At 36.7% G+C, this 9,706-nt stretch overlaps 1 long non-coding RNA gene across 1 annotated transcript; it reads left to right on the plus strand.

Annotated features, from left to right (window-relative positions):
• The first annotated feature begins 208 nt into the window (after positions 1-208).
• On the plus strand, positions 209-4,258 carry LOC134527178 (uncharacterized). The gene is made up of 2 exons (XR_010074120.1): positions 209-268; positions 2,489-4,258. It is a non-coding gene; the product is annotated as an uncharacterized LOC134527178 (long non-coding RNA).
• Positions 4,259-9,706: the final 5,448 nt, after the last annotated feature.

The raw sequence follows: 9,706 nt of genomic DNA on the forward strand, positions 1-9,706 counted from the left end.
GAGAGTTGTTTCAGAACGACACGTCAGTGGACGTGGCAGAGTGAACACGTGACGGGGAGGTGCTGAGACCTAGCGGAGAACGGAGGAACCGCAAGCGAGGGTTGGCGCACCTGATGGAATTCGGTGACGTCACGAGCACGTACAGAGACGTGGACGGCCGTGACCTTGTTTTGATCAGCTGTACGGTAACTTAGCGATAAGAAAATAGACTATTGGTTAAATAAATTTAAATTTAAGTGTGTTTTAGAAGAAGAGGAACTTTCAGTATGTAAGTAATTTAATTTAAGAAGTGTATGATGTATAGGCTAGAAGTGTTTCGTTGTAAGTTGTTTATGTTTTTGTTAGTTAAATTCTACCTCGGTTTTAAAAATATTTTTTTGGGATTTGTAAACATTATTAAGGAGGTACACTATAAAATCGATAAGCATTGAGAAAACTGGGAAGGCTAGATTTTGTGTGTAGAGGGAATTTACTCCAAAAGAACAGAGAGACAAAATTAATGTTTTCATTAGGGCGAGGGACCCTAAGGTGAGGCGTTGTGTCCCTGGGAAGAAAGGGAATTGTAGCGCAGACCATAGGAGATGGGCTGACTACGGAATTAAGGGTCAGGAGAATCCTGAGAGTTGTGAGTAGTTTGGGGCAGGAGTTCCCCATGGTAGTACCGAAGTGGCTATCCTGTATGGGATAGGGTACCATTTCAATGAAGTTTGTTGGTGGGGTTAGAGCCCCCTGTGTAGTGGGCCTATAGCAGATAGGCACTACAGTGAATTTGGTTATTTTGTGAGGTAAATTCCCTGGAGGTTAAGTAAGATTGGATTCAGTTAGGAAGGAGGGAAATGAGAAACATTGCTGTAGAGAGTTAGTGTACTTGCCTAATGTGAAATTGAATTTTAATAAATTAATTAATGAGAAAGTTTTTTCTGGTCAAATAATAATGGAAGGGAATTAATTAATTTTTTTGAGTAAGGTGTTTTAAGTAATGAAATAAAATAATGTGAAGAAGTTTGAATAATTGGGGAGGAATTTCTTTAAGAGTTTAGATAATTGTTTTTGAATTTATTGAGATATTCAGCCAGTGAAGTTTGAGTGTGAGAGATACAGTGAGATTTTAAGGAAATCGGTTGTTTATTAATTAGGACAAATGAGATTTTTTGATTAAGAGTCAGTAAGCATAGTTAAAATTTACGACATGATATTTGTTGACAGTTTACAGTTATTAAGGAGAAAACAGAGTAATCTATTTATTTTTATTTTAATGGTTTGAAGATAAGATTATGAATTTTTTTTGGAAGTTTCTTTGGCATGTTGGAATAATTTTTTTTGATTTTTAGAATTTACAGAGAAAATTTAATTGATTTACATTAGTTTGGAAGTATGGAGGTTTAGTGTTCGATTAGCCCTAACTTGATGGTCGGATCCCAAAAGAATGCCGTAAAACCGATAGCCAATTGAGAGGAATGCGGTAGGCGCTTGTGTAGAGAGGGGTTGTGGGAAAGCTCCTTGGGACTGATGGCAGATCAGGGGCCCTAAATAGTGTGTGATGCTGTAAAACCAGTGCAGGGAAAGCCTGGTATGCTTAAATTTTTGGGCACAGGTTATGTAAACCTGGGGTTCCATGGGATTTAGTCATGTTAGCTGCTGTGGGACATTGAGATTTCCAGGCTCCATAGTAAAGTCAATGTAAATTTTTGTTTTCTTAAAATAATAAATTTGTTTTTAATTTATTTGAGATATTTGATTTGGAACAGTGAATACAGACCCCGAGGAATAAGAGTTATGCTGTGAGAGGAGAAGGTGGTAGGCCTAAAGGGTACAGGCACCACAGAGGTTATTTGTATTGCATAATTTAAATATAAGGAAACTTGAGAATTTGAAATTTTGTTGTTGGTTTGTACACCCATAAGAAGAGTATAGGCAGAATTTTTATTGTTATGAGATGTCTAATTTAATTGAAAAGAAGAAAGTTTAAAGATGCAAGGTAACATTATTATTGTAATAATTGAAAGAGATTAAGAGGTAGAGAGAAATAGGCAGTTTTTGTTTGTAAGTACTAAAGTTTACATATAGAAATTTAGTAACTAAGAATGAATAATAAGTTAAGTCTAGTGTAAAAGTTTTTTTTAAGTTTGTTAAGTTAAGAGTCACAAGTAAATTTTTTTTGAGAGAGAATGTCTTTGATAGGAAGTATTAGAAACTTATGGGAATTTTAGGGTAACATAAATAATGTAGGTAATGAATAATAAATAGATGGTAGGTCTTAAGTTAGGATTAACATTTGAAGCAGAATTTAATTAAGAAGAAGGAAAATAAATAGGCCTAATGAAAAGAACAAAAAAGGATTTTATGGTAAAGCATTTTTTTTAAGTAATAAACAATGAATAATAATGTTGTTTCAGGGTAATGTGTACTAATAATACAATTTTTTTTTAGGACCAAAGAACAGGAATTATGTAATTTAAATTAACATGTATTTTTGAAACTGTTACAGATTCCTTAAGATGAGCTGAGCAGCAGTCCAGTTTACAAGATGACAAGAGTTCGAGAGACAAGATACAAGATCACTGAAACAAGAGCCAAGACTGAAGATTCAAGAGAAGAGAAAGCTGGCAGCCATGGACTTACAAGTGGAGATTAATAAGGTTATGTAAAGTTTTATTTTTTTATGGAAGACAATAACTGGAGTTTTTTTTGTTATAAACAGTCTTTACAGAACTTTTTAGGTTATAGTAATGTAATGGAACTAGTGAGTTGTGGTAGCTGTCAAAAAGAACTAATACCTTAAGTTTAATTTTTAAAGTTAATTTTCTTAATTTACAGAGGGATTAGTAGTTTTTTTTTAAAACCTTATTTAGGTTGGAATTTAAATACAATAGCTTATTATAAATGTGTACGAACAGTTCAAGTTCACAGTACTGATAGGTAGGTCAGATGATCTTATTGATTTTGATGATTTGTTGTTTTGAGTTGATTTTTAAGTGTTGTGAATTAGACAATGAAATAGTTCTGAAAACTTAAATTATTTCAAGCTAAGAAATAGTAAATTTAATTGTAACTCAAAGGACACCAGAATTTAATTTTTTTTTGAATTAGTAATGTTTGAAAATTTTATACTTTACAAGAAAGGTTATAAACAAACAGATCGGATGGAACAAGGATGCAGTAAATCACAATTTCATTTAGAATTATTGATTAGCTTTTGAGGTTATGAAGGAAAAGTAGCTATAATTTAAAAATTTGAATAAAAATGGTTTTTTTTAATTTGTTTGAAATAGAAAATTTAAAAGTTAATTAGTCATGATCTAGGTGGGTGATGGGGTGGGAATTGGCCACTCTTTTTCCCTATAACCTCCCTAACATGGCCTTCTATTACATCTAACAGAAAAAAAAAGAAGAAAAAGAAGACTTATTATTAGTTAGAATGTTTTTTTATGAAGATACCTGATGAACTTTTTTTTTTATTGTTGGGAAGAATAGTAGCAAGATTAATCAGATATTTTTACTCAGAAGAAGAAGAAGATAAAGCAGTTTTATGACTCGACAAGCCAGAGATTGGTGTTTCCCCTCTGCGCTTCTATTGACTACGTTGTTTACTCTCATGGGATAGCTGGTTCGGCACCATGGAGAGAGATTGGTGGGCATTGTGGTTGCCCCCAGAAGAAAAGAAGAGTAGAAGAGGTTATGGGTGGGTCATGTGAAGGGACCTTCAACCCAGTTACTTTGTGGGGACTATTTGCTGTATAGAGAAGATCAAGACTCAAGAGTTAGGGAAAATCATTGGAGGTCATGTTTCCCTTCCTTAAGTTTTTCCTATCAAATTATTTGCCTGATTAGATTATGCTAAGGGTGGGATACTTTATGTTAGCAGTTGAATTAATTAATTTTATTTTTTTGTGTGTTTGCATCCTTGCCCATCGATTGCAGTTTAGTAGTTAGTTTTGTATTTGTCAGGCGTGATGGTAATGCCTGTTGATGATGTTTCAGAATTGTAATCTGTTCGTGATGAGGATGGCACAACTCCGAAGCAGATGTGGGGAGAAGTTGTGAGCTGCCCTGGAAGCCAGTCCAGTAGCTGTTGGAGTTGAGTGGTGTTTGCTGATGGCCAGCCCAGGGAGCTACTCTTCTCGACAACACTGACTTCGAGGAGTTGCACCAACCTTCACGAGATAAGAGTTTAATTAATTGAAACACTGTAAGGACACTTAATTTTTTTTGAAGAACGAAAGAAGTATGGTAATAAACGGAAACCGAAAAAAAAAAATAATAATAATTATCAAGAATTTGCACATTGTTTAACGAATACTGAGAAACTAAGAACAGTAATTTAATTTGTAAAGAGAGCTTCACTAACAGAACAATTTTTTTAGAATTGAGAACTCGAGCCTCTGAAGGTTCCTGTGAGAACAAACCAGATAAAAGTTTTACATTTAATTTTATGAATACTTGTTGTTTTAAAATAAATCTTATGCAGAATCTAGATGTATGTTCAGACAGCAAGGAACTAAGAAAATTATTATTTTTGTGAAATGAGGAATTTATAGTTATGGTTTAATGGAAAAAGACAATTTGTAATTTTGAGGTAGCTCGATGGGGCTCGAGCTCTGTGAGGGGAGGGTTATGTCGCGGGTTGAAATTTTGCAGGGTTGTTGAAATCAAATTTAGGGACTTTACTGACGGGACTCTGGGCTGGCTGCTCTGTTCACTCGTCAGCGCAAGTGGCGTGACCATGTAATTGGGGCACGGGGCCGGCGCGGCGCGCTGCGGGCTTGCAGAATTTTGTTTGTTTGTTTGGCCGCGCGCTGGCGCAGCCACGGGCCGCAGTTACTGGGGCGCGCTGTCGTAACAAGCCGCGCGGTGTGGCCTGCACATTGGGGTAGAGGGGGGTAGTCTTCCCAGATGTTCTAGTTAGTTGTTTAGTAAATTTGACTTCAATAACGAGCTTTTGTTATGGTAGGCGCGGCAGGGCGCGCGAATTTAAGCGCAAGTGAGTGGTGACTCGGGGCTCACTCAGGCGGAGGCTATGCGTCTCACCTGTGGTCACGAGTTGTTAGTTCGTTCGTGATGTAGGAATTCAAGCTTTCGGGCGGAAGCTATGGTCGACGCCAGAGGCCACGAGTCGTTTAATTTAAGTTAGGTCATAATGTAGTCGTCAAGCTTTCGGGCGGAGGCTATGGCCCTCGTCAGGGGTCACGCGTCATAGTTTTTAAAATGTAATGTTCGTTCGGGATTTCAAGGGCAGGAGAGGCCCCTACGTTATTTTTTTAAAGTAATCGATCAAGAAAGGCTTTTCGGAAAATGTGAGTATGGACTTATCTTTGTTTTAATTTTAAGTATTAATTATGATTTGAGGTATTCGGAAGGACTAGGGAAGTGTTTAGTGAAGTTCTCTCATTCTCTCTCTTGTAAGGTCGTTCAATCGTTAAGGAAGTAAAGAGATTATTGTTTTAAATTGTAATCCCGCTATTTAAATGTTCTTTAAAATGATGTTGAGTATTTGACTTTAAGAATAAAATAATTTTAATTAAGTATTATGTTATTTTGCAAAATCTCCTTAGTTCAGCTCTCACCAGACATCCTGTACGGGATGACGAACCTATGATCCTAGGTACAGTAAAGTATTTTATGAAGTTAAGACTAGTTGATGCCAAGCGAGTTGTTTCTATGTAAAGAGCTACGATTCTCTCCCCCCTCTGAAGGTGGATCGTGACAATATAGGCCTGTCTCTAATAGTCCGAACCTGTGGGTGGTCCGTGTGCTTATCATAATGTGAACAACGTCACATTGTTACACGGAAAACAGCCGTGTCTACAATTACGATGTCCAATGACCGAATCTATTGATTTATAAAGTAATCACCAGATCGCAGTAAATATAGAGTGCCAAAATAATTGATTTTCGATTGTTATTTTTACTGTATTCATACTTTGTAAATGAGTACGCTGCTAAGTTTTGAATATTTAACTATCTTGTGAAATTTGTGGAAGTTCAATATTATTTCATTATTCTGTAAGGTAAAAGTAAGTGCTAATAATTGGCCGTTATTATCTGTTTACCTTTTTGAAATGGGAACTGTAAACAGAAAATATCACGAGTGTTGTTCTTCTATGCTACCATAGGACACAGATTGGGACGAAAATTTCAAGTTGACGAATGTATTCGGACCAGGAAGATACGGACCATTGCCCAAAGCGCCCATGACGTCAGATGGTCACGTGGACCAATCAGCGATCAGTGTCCGTCGGACACAATTTAGGATATTGTAATTGTAGACGGGCCTTAAAGCACGATGGTTTGAAACTCTCTTAAAGGAATAAATATCTTAGCAATGTACAAGTTAAACAATTATTATGTATAAATATCAAATGTTTACACGATCGTTGTCTGAAAACGATCCAGAGTGGTAGTTGTGAACTGCTGAGCCAAAAATAACTGCAAACTTATGGTAAGTATGTAAACCGTTGCCGTGCACTAGCGCCGGATCAAAAGGGACCAGGCTTACCCACAGCTCAAATTATCAAGACGTGAACCAAAATATAAACATTAAGGGTCAGCTACAGAGATAAGTTCATTACCAAATTATGACCCAAACAAATAGAAATAACTCGAGCTAGTGCAGCAGGCAAAATAAGGAACGAACATATCGTTACCTACCAGGCGCACGCGATACACCACATCATAACATGGCTTTAATCCAAACTCGTGATAAACTTCACGCAACTCCAGAGTTAAAAATTGCACCAAAATTTTAACTCGAACCACAATTTATATGGTGGCTTGCCAAAGGAAATTTGGAAAATGTTAAGAATAAGAATCACATTTAAAAGTAAGGCAACCTCCTACCGCAAATAGCACACACAACTTACAAGTTACATTACACAAACTATACTATTATACCTTCATGATACCCTTTACTGTTATCAAGACTGAGATCGACAACTCATTTATATATAATACTAGCTGCCCGATCCGGCTTCGCACGGTTGTATTAATTGGGGGGGGGGGGGGGGGAAATGAGACCAAATCTCTTATTTACAGTTATAATAAATAAAATAAAATGAAAATTAATTAATTTTGACAAAAATTTAATACAATGCTTTGTAATGTACCGAAGAAAAAACGAATAGCACCGATGGTTTCCCGACTCTCGAGCACGCAACGTTGTCATGGAAACGAAGTGCCCACTGTTTCCCGGGCTTAAACACCAATCAACATTGATGATCAGTTTATTATTAATAATAAATTTTTAAGACCATTGATCGAAATAAAAACCACCCTATCTCTCAAGTTGGAAAAAATTACACATAAATGCCCATTTTCATCGAAATCAGTTGACTTGGTGAAGGGGACCTTTTTAGAAATCAGATGTAGTTAGTAATTGTCTTCTTAATTTGAATAATTTATATCACTTTCAAATCCCGACCGACTTTGTTCTACCAGTGTATAGTTATTTACCTGTATATATCTAAAAATTGGTGGTCTGTATTTAATGAGTGATGAGGACTACACTAACAATGAAATAGTCGTTGCCATGGAGACGAATGAAGCATCAACAATGCTACAGCCGTTGCCGTGGTGATTTTCTGCCAACTCATACATACATCACATTAGAAAACTCTAAAATTATAAGATTAAGACCATTAATCGAAATAAAAACTATCCTATCTCTCAAGTTGGAAAATATTACACCTAAATGCCAATTTTCATCGAAATCGGTTAAGTGGTTTAGGAGTCCATTGAGGACAAACATTGTGACACGAGATTTATATATATTAAGACTAGCTGCCCGACCCGGCTTCGCACGGCTATACTAATGGAAAAAGAATTATGCCACATCTCCCATTTACAGTAATGGTAAATAATAAAAAATTCCGTGAAAATTTATTACAATGCTGTATAATGTACCGATGGTTTCCCGACTCGTGCACGCAACGTACAACTGATTTACCCGTACTTCGCTACGGCAGTCTACAGGCAGATCACTCTTGCGCCGCTCATTACACATGCCCCTCCTTGTGGGTACGCCACTGCCGCGCGATGCCCATTGCCATGGAGACGCAGAAGGCATGAACAATGCAAAATCCTGTTCTCATGCAGACAAAGTACCCACTGTTGCCTGGTTTTAACCACCCATGGAATCTAATTTTTGGAAAATGTCATCCTGCGTAACTGTGAAGTTTCAAAGGCAATTTTTGATATTTAAAGTACCCGCCAAAGTTTCAACGGTGATGAGGACTGCAATAACAATGAAATAGTCGTTGCCATAGAGACGAATGAAGCATCAACAAAGCAACAGCCGTTGCCATGGTGATTTCCTACCAAAAACTGGAAATAAAAAAAAATTAGGGGTGGACTACCCCTAACATTTAGGGGGATGAAAAATAGATGTTGACCGATTCTCATAGATACTGGATAATCACAAAAAATTTCATCAAAATCGGTCAAGCCGTTTCGGAGGAGTATGACAACGAAAACTGTGACACGAGAATTTTATATATTAGATATATGATATATATTTATATATATAGGCTATATATATTAGGGTAGTCCTTATTAATAGGGATGGAAAAAAAACTCATTTGTTTCCTTTCCCTTTAAAATTACGATATACAAAAGATCTTTTGACAATTTTAACGTTAACCCGTGCCGCATCGCCATTGAATATGGTAATGTAGGGTTAAAAATTAAAACTCGCTAATAAATTTAAAATACTGTTATATTTTTAATTATTTTTCAATAAATGTTAGTAGTATAGGAATGACGGAACTGGCACAGGGTCCAGGGTGAGGATTGAGGAGTGGGATTGCCGGTGTCCGCCATCTTGGATTGTGACGTCACGGCGGCCATCTTGGAGGAGTGTAACGGGACATAGCGTAACGGGACAAGTTTGACCTTGACCTTTGACCCTCAAAATTCGCCAAAATTGGGCAAAAATTGCCCAAAATTCCACAAAATTCGTCAAAATTTACATTTCTGTGAAAAAAATTCCGCCAAAAATTCTCAAAAAATTCCACAATTTAAAAATCAGGATTTCGAAAATCCTCAAAAGTCGTTTTGTCCTAGAAAGAACCCAAATTCCTAAAAGCGGCTTAAAACTCCTAAGAGCTAGCCGCTCTAAGCCGCAGAGGTCATGACCTTGAAAATTAGGATGCCATGACAGCCATTTTGAGTGATGACGTCACCGTTGCATTTTTCGTTACGGCCGCCATCTTTAAAATCTTGATTTATTATCCGATTTTAATAAAAAATTTTTTTAAAATTTATAAAAAAATTCAATTTATAAAAATTTAATAAAAAATATTTAAAAATCATACATTAACGACACGGAACTCGGAGTCCTCAGTTCGAACCCGACGAGCGCAAAAAAAAATAAAAATGGCGACCGATCCTTCCCCCCGTGGTGACTTTTGGCAGACTGACTCCCACCACTTTTTTTCAAAGCATATATATCGTCACCTAGTATGACATCATGTCCGCCATCTTGTCTTCGTTGCTGGAGACCACCATCTTGTTTTCGTCGTCGAGAGTGCACTGACGCCATGTTAGTTTAGTTCTTATCCGCTAGAGTGCAGTAATCATTTATTACTGCGACACCCGCCATCTTGAAATTTGGCCGCCATCTTGAAAATCCGTAATTATTTAGCTAGAAATTCGGGAAAAGTTCCAAAATTCATTAAATAAATCACTCATTAACTTACATATCGATTCGATC

This window comes from Bacillus rossius, chromosome 1, assembly GCF_032445375.1.
Source record: "Bacillus rossius redtenbacheri isolate Brsri chromosome 1, Brsri_v3, whole genome shotgun sequence".
NCBI lineage: Eukaryota > Metazoa > Arthropoda > Insecta > Phasmatodea > Bacillidae > Bacillus > Bacillus rossius.